Source organism: Protopterus annectens, chromosome 2.part1 (genome assembly GCF_019279795.1).
Source record: "Protopterus annectens isolate FY-2018-M chromosome 2.part1, PAN1.0, whole genome shotgun sequence".
NCBI classification, from domain to species: domain Eukaryota; kingdom Metazoa; phylum Chordata; order Ceratodontiformes; family Protopteridae; genus Protopterus; species Protopterus annectens.
Genome location: NC_056729.1, coordinates 1,840,652,250 through 1,840,659,512, shown reverse-complemented (window position 1 = coordinate 1,840,659,512; position 7,263 = coordinate 1,840,652,250).

The window sequence follows — 7,263 nt, the reverse complement described above, 5'->3', positions numbered from 1 at the left end:
GCCTTTTTAAGCCTAGCCATGCATTCCAAATCTCTGACAAGTTCTGATACTCTTGATAAGTATAAGTATGGGCCTGGGAGATGAACCATTTACAGGTTACCTGTGTCCATTAGAGACATAGGTGCCAAAGCAGAGATGAATTTCTGGTTTCCCATCCAATTGTCCAAGTTGCACTTGAGTTGCTTTAGGGAGGAACTCTGCTTCACATGGATGGGGAGCATGTTCCATAGAAGGGGTAGTCTCTAGAATACATACCTATCTCTACAGCAGGTCCTATTTATAGCACAGGCAAGGTTTAAGTCTTTAGAACGAGTAATTCTGGTTCTGTTTGTTTTGTGGATATACAGGAGGTCCATCAGCATGGGGGTCTGACAATACCCTGTATGCCAGGCATAGATCTCCCCTCTAAAGCCTGTAGAAGACAGAATGAAGGGATATGGCCTTGAGGCAGTCTGAAGATGACATATTACTTACGCCCTGTATTCTTTTAGTGAGGAACCTCTGTGGACGTTCCTATTGTTGGATATGCCTGGTTAGGTGTATACCAAAGGGGGCAATGTACTCAGTGATAGGTCTGATGAATGCTGAATACAGTGGAACAATGACTTCCTTGGACTTAGATGCCATACCTTTGTTTATAAGCTGTGCAGCATAGAATGATTTCCTCACCACTGTAGACATGTGATGGTCAAAGGCTAGATTACTATCTATGTGTGTCCCTAAGTCTCTGACTACTGGGTCAGCCCTAAGGGGTGTGTTGTCAATATGATAGCTACCAGAGATGGATGACTTCCCAAAGGATACTATTATGCATTACTTGGCATTTAGTTTTAGTCCATGGCTCTGACACCAATTGTTTGTCTGTGTCAGCTCCACTTGGAGAACATCTGTGTCAGTGTGCACTTCGCAGCTCACCACAGCACCAGTTACAAGTCACTAAATGTAACACTAACATTAGTAAACTTCTCTATAGTCATTCTGTGGCCTCAGCCTGGAATAAGTTACCACTAAATGTCAGAACGGTCACAGACACCAACTTCTTTAAATCTGCCCTAAAAGACAACTTCCATTCATCCTGGTCCTGCCATTGATTGTAATGACCCAACATAATTGCAGTGCTGTCTCCCTCCTAGCTACTCTTTTGGCTAGACTTCTTCACTAACTTAGTGTCTCAAGCAAAGGATATTCCTCCTCATGATTCACCTCTTCTCCCCTCTTTTGTCTTTCTTTCAAGCTACACTCTTTAAAAATCTTGCTACTTTGTTAAACAGAAATGTGCTGTTAACTTCTTACTCTCTTTATTGAACTTTTGGGTCTCACTTTTTTTATTCTCATTGTTAATTTTCTGTAAAATTGCTTTTGTAACTTGAACTACTGATATTTTCTACTACTTATATCTTTTGCATATTGATACTGTTGTTTTATATTACATGCATACATACATACATACACACATACATACATACATACATACATACATACATACATACACACACATACATACACACATACATACATACACACATACATACACATGCACACATACATACATACATACACACATACATACATACATGCATACATACATACATACACACATAAATACATACATACACACATACATACATACATCCATACATACATACACACATACATACATACATACATGCATATATACATACACAGATGCATACATACACACTTACATACATACATACACACACATATACATGCATACATACACTCATACATACATACACACATACATACATACATATACATACATACATACATGCATACATACACACATACATACACACATACATACATACATATATACATACATACATACATGCATACATACACACATACATACATACACACATGCACACATACATACATACATACATACACACATACATACACACATACATACATACATACATACATACATACATACACACATTCATACATACATACACACATACATACATACACACATACATACATACACACATACATACACACATTCATACATACATACACACATACATACATACACACATACATACATACATACATACACACATACATAACATACACACATACATACACACATTTATACATACATACACACATACATACATACGTATATACATGCATACATACATACATACATACATACATGCATACATACATACAAATGTTTCAAGCATGGGCATTAAATCCCTTCTAGCTTGCCAATATACCAAAACACTTGTTCCCATAATAAATGTCCAGGTTGTTCTTAAAACTATCTAAACTAGTACTTGCTTTAATGTAATTTGGTGTCTGTTCCAAGCATCAGCTACTCTGTCAGAGACCTAATTAGTGCACTTCTCATTCCTATAGAACCTTCTACATGGGTTATCTGATGATTCTCTAGTACTTTTTGTTAACCCCAAACTTTCCCAGAGGTAGTTGTCCCTAAATGCCCTATATACCTGAGTAAGATCTCCTCTTAAATATGTGTAAGAGACACTGTACAAGTTGAGATATTTTAGTCTTTCATAATAACTTAGATTTTCACATCCATGGATGCCCTTAGTATATTTCTGCTGTACTCTTTCCAGTTTATTCATGCTTGTTTTCTTACAGGGTTTCCATATTGTTATTCCATACTCAAGTTTGGGTCTAATGTAACTAACAAACAATGGCTTCATTATGTTTGATTTCCTAGACTTTATAACTCTTTTTATACAATCTATAGTTCTATAACTATCACTAGCCAACTGGTTGATATGATTAGAAAAACTCATAGCTGAATCTATCTATATAACCAGGTCCTTAAATGAGTCTACAGTTTCAATCATTGTGTGCTGTATTGTACTTTCTTTGCTGTAATTCTGGAGCTTTTCTCCTCAGGTCTCCACTGAAAATGGGCTTCTGCTCAGACAGACTAACCTGGCTAACAAATGACAGCTAAATAAATAAATAAACAAAAATAAATAAATACATACATAAATAAATACTGTGAGATTCAATGATGGCTCCTAATTTGCAATCATCTGCAAATTTAGTCAGCCAGAGACCAGTGACATTGGCCTTGACTTCTGAGAAGTAAAGGCCAAAAAGGAGCGGTCCAAGGACTGATCCCTGAGGGACTCCACTTGTGACTGGCCTTTTTGTGGAGGTGGACTCCCCAATTCTAACTTTCTGGGTCCTGTCTGTGAGCCAACTGGCTATCCACTGGGTGACATACAGGTTTGCAGCTAACCTCTTGAGTGTGTTAACAATGTCTGAGTGGGGTATTGTTTCAAATGCCTTGGCCAGATCAAGGTAGGCAGTGGGAACAATTTTTCCCTCATCCATTGCTTTGGTGACCTTCTCAAAGAAGTCCACTAGGCTGAGTAGGCATGATTTGTCCTTGACAAAACCAAATTGGGTTGGGTCCAGAGTCTGAAGGTTTACTATATCCATGATAATTCTTTCCATGGCTTTACATACAAGGTTAGTGAGACTTATGGGTCTGTAGTTCCCAGGGTGTGTAGATGGCTCACCTTTGTGCAGAGGGATGACTATTGCCTTTCTCCACTCATGAGACACAAAGCCTATTTGGAGGCTATGGTTAAATAGTACTTCCAGAGGCCCTGATAGGTCATATTTCATGTTATTTAGAAGGCATACTGGGATATTGTCTGGCTCCATTGATGCAATGTTTTTGGTCTTAGAGAGAGCATTAAGGACCTGTTCCCTAATGATAGTAGGGGGAGCTATATTTGACGATATTTCCTGATGGAAGGTTGAGATGGAGAGAGGGATAAAGCTGATAAAGTTTGAGCTGCATTTATCAGCCAAGAGGTCTGCTATGTCTTCTGGCTCAGTATAGGTGGCTCCATTAACAATGAGCTCTGCACACAATTGTGTATTGATTTTGAGGTTGCTGACGTAGCTAAATAATGCTTTGTGGTTGTGCTTGGCCTGGGAGGCCAAACTTACCTCAAATTTGGCTTTGGTAGACTTTATTTGTCCTCTGAGTTGTTTGTTTAATTTGATGAGAGTGCATTTATCCTGCTGGGTGCTGCACCTCCTAATTTTTGCCATGATTTTCTTCCTTTTGTTATACAGCCTACTCACTTTGTGATTCCACCAGGATGGCTTGTTTTTTGAGTTAGTTCTGTAGTTTTTCCTGGTGAATACAGCTGCCTCTATGCAGCTATTAATATGCTTGTACAGGATTTCTGTGAACAGTTCTGCATAGGCAGCAGTCTTCTCAGTGTTTATAAAAGTCTTTCGGCTTTTCCCGGTTAGGGGTCACCACAGCGGAACTCTGGTCCGCTGGTGATTAGCAGTGGATTTTTATGGTGCTGAGTTGTCAGCCCAATGCCCAACCTTCAAAGAATATAACAATATAAAACCAAATGTAGGTGGGGGGGCTATGCATCCCACACACCCCCAACTATATATACTAACTCCAGGACTGGACTACAGTAGGGAAAAGGGCATATACATTTTATTTGTCTAACAATACTTTCCTTCAGTGAAATGAGTTTTCAGTGATTTGACCTTTCAGCGATTTTTTGAGGGTGAATTGAAATTCAGTCAAATGAGTTTTCAGTGAATCAGAGTAAACCCATATATATATATATATATATATATATATATATATATATATATATATATATATATATATATATAGGTCCACTTTTAAATGTCGAAATCTTGAGTTTTAAAAAAAAACAAACCCAAAACACAGAGATTTCAGTATCTCGACATTTAAAAGTGAAAAAAAACCCCACAAATGAACTAAAATAAAGTGTTTGCAAGAGGCAAGCCCCCCTGCACCCCCCACACCCCCCTACCTAAATATATCAACTCTGAGATCGTGCTACAGTGAACAGAACGGTAAGTGCAACAGGAGCATTAATGTTCTCGTCACTGTAGTGCGACCTCAGAGCTGGTATATTTAAGTAGGGGGGTGGGGGTGCAGGGGGGCTTGCCCCTCTGCAAACACTTTATTTTAGCTGTCTGTCTTTTTTTCCCCACTTTTAAATGTCAAGATACCAAAATCTCGATGATTTGGGTTAGTTGAGATTTCAGCATTTAAAAGTAGACCCATATATAAAAATATATCTATATATAAATATAAATATGTATATATATACAGAAAGAGAGAGAGAGAGATAGAGATAGATGTATGTACATATTTTCTTTACTCGTGTTGTGTCTGCAAACAGTCAGTTGTGATGAGTGTACTACCCTGGTAAACAATTAATTCAATAAATAGGGTCTTTATTATATTATCGCATGCTTACAAAAGTGAATGATAAATAATCGACCCCATGTAAGCGAAAGCTTACAATGTCGAAACCTTTTCCAAAATAAAAAGAAAAAACATTAAAACATCACCCCCCCTACTTAAATATACGAACTTCGAGTTTGCACTACAGTGCCGAAAACAGCAAAGTAACGAAAGTGGCCAAGCAAATTCAGGGGAAAGAATTAGCTGAAAAGCCACTTCACTTTTTTGCCTTTTCGCTCTTTTTGGTTCAATCAAGACACATTCGATAAACTGTGTCTGCAATCTGGTAATAGGAACCCAATAAATATGTATATGTATACATCTGTAATTTGTGTACCGGGTAAGTTAGCTGGTCTGTTCACTGTTTTTAGTCATGACTCAGGTACAAAGCATTGCAAAGTCAACGTAAGTAAAATAAATATGTAAATGAATAAGAGATATGTGCATGTACAAAATAAATGGGATAATTAAGCTGAAACAAAAGAGTTTTAAGTAGAGATAAAGTTTACATTGTTAGCACGTATATTGGTAAACCTTCCTGAGTAAATACTGTCTGTTAAAGTGACTGATTGTTAAGCTGTCCTGGACTTCTTACTCCTCACAACTTAGGAAAACTCTGTCAAATCCTAAATTCATCACAACTGTATGAGGATTTCATTTGGCAAATGGGATCCACCTGGTTTTGACAATCTCTATTGGCAAAGCTTTTCTGTGAAGTTAAAAAGTGCACATGTACTGAAATTGCAGCTGTTGCACTCTGTTCAGAATGGAAAACGTCAGTGACACCAAAGTGAGCTCTAGTAAAGGTTTAGTGCCCTCTGCTATGGTTTGAGAAGAAAGGCGTGCATCCACTGACCAGCATCTGCTCAGCCTCTTAGAAAGGCATGCATCCACTGACCATCTGCTCAGCCTGTTATAAGGATGTGTAGCTGTTGACCATCATCTGCTTAGCCTCCCAGAGAGATGCCACTCCAGTGATCAACACCTGCTCATCCTCCTAGAAATATAGCCAGTGGCCAACAGTTGCTAGGTCACCACAGCAAACCAACCACCCCCCTTGCTTAGAGTACCAATAACCAGTATGCATCTGAAAATATACAGTCCAGAAGACATTGTGAAAGTTTATTTTGTAACATTTGAGAGATGTGCAGCTAGAGAACACTGGTTTCAAATCAAGTGGGGTAGGATACTGCCATACATCTAACCAGGAATTTTCTAAAACCATGTCTAGATCTCGACAATGCTGCCCCACATAACTATCTAGAACTGACAGATGATATTCTGGTTAGGGTTGATGTTTCACCTGAGCCATACTTGGTTAAATTTCACAAGAGGGCAGTCAGTATGAACAGCCTAATAAGGTCACCAAAACTGTGGCCAGAGCCTCACATAAATAACGAAAGTAAAATTCAAGACATTCTGCATGAGAAAAATTAAAAAGGTCCCCCCAGTACCTTACGGAAATAGATATTCCAAGGTGAGCCTAAGTTTTCAAAGAAGGTCTCCTTGTTGTTAACTGAAATTTCACACATACTCCAATTCAGACCTGCATTCCTCGTGGGCTAATAATAAGCCTTCACCTAAATATGTCTGTCTGTCTGCAAATAAAGAAAAAGTTACCATCTGATTTGGTTTATTTTAAATGTTCTAGAAAATGGCAAATAGAAAAATATAACACAGTTGCTAGCAATGCTTCCACTGATAGTGGATGAAACTGAATGCACTGAGAATCAGAATCACCAAACTGCCCTTGGCAAACAAAGCAACCAATATGACAAGCCACCCTGTGCAACCTGATGTGGGGGGCAAGCCCCCCAAACTTATATATACAGTAATCACAGCAAAATGCAACTGACATATATCAACAGCAGAGAAACCTGTATTTACAATATGTGTTACAGTAATCACAGCAAAATGCAACTGACATATATCAACAGCAGAGAAACCTGTATTTACAATATGTGTTACAGTAATCACAGCAA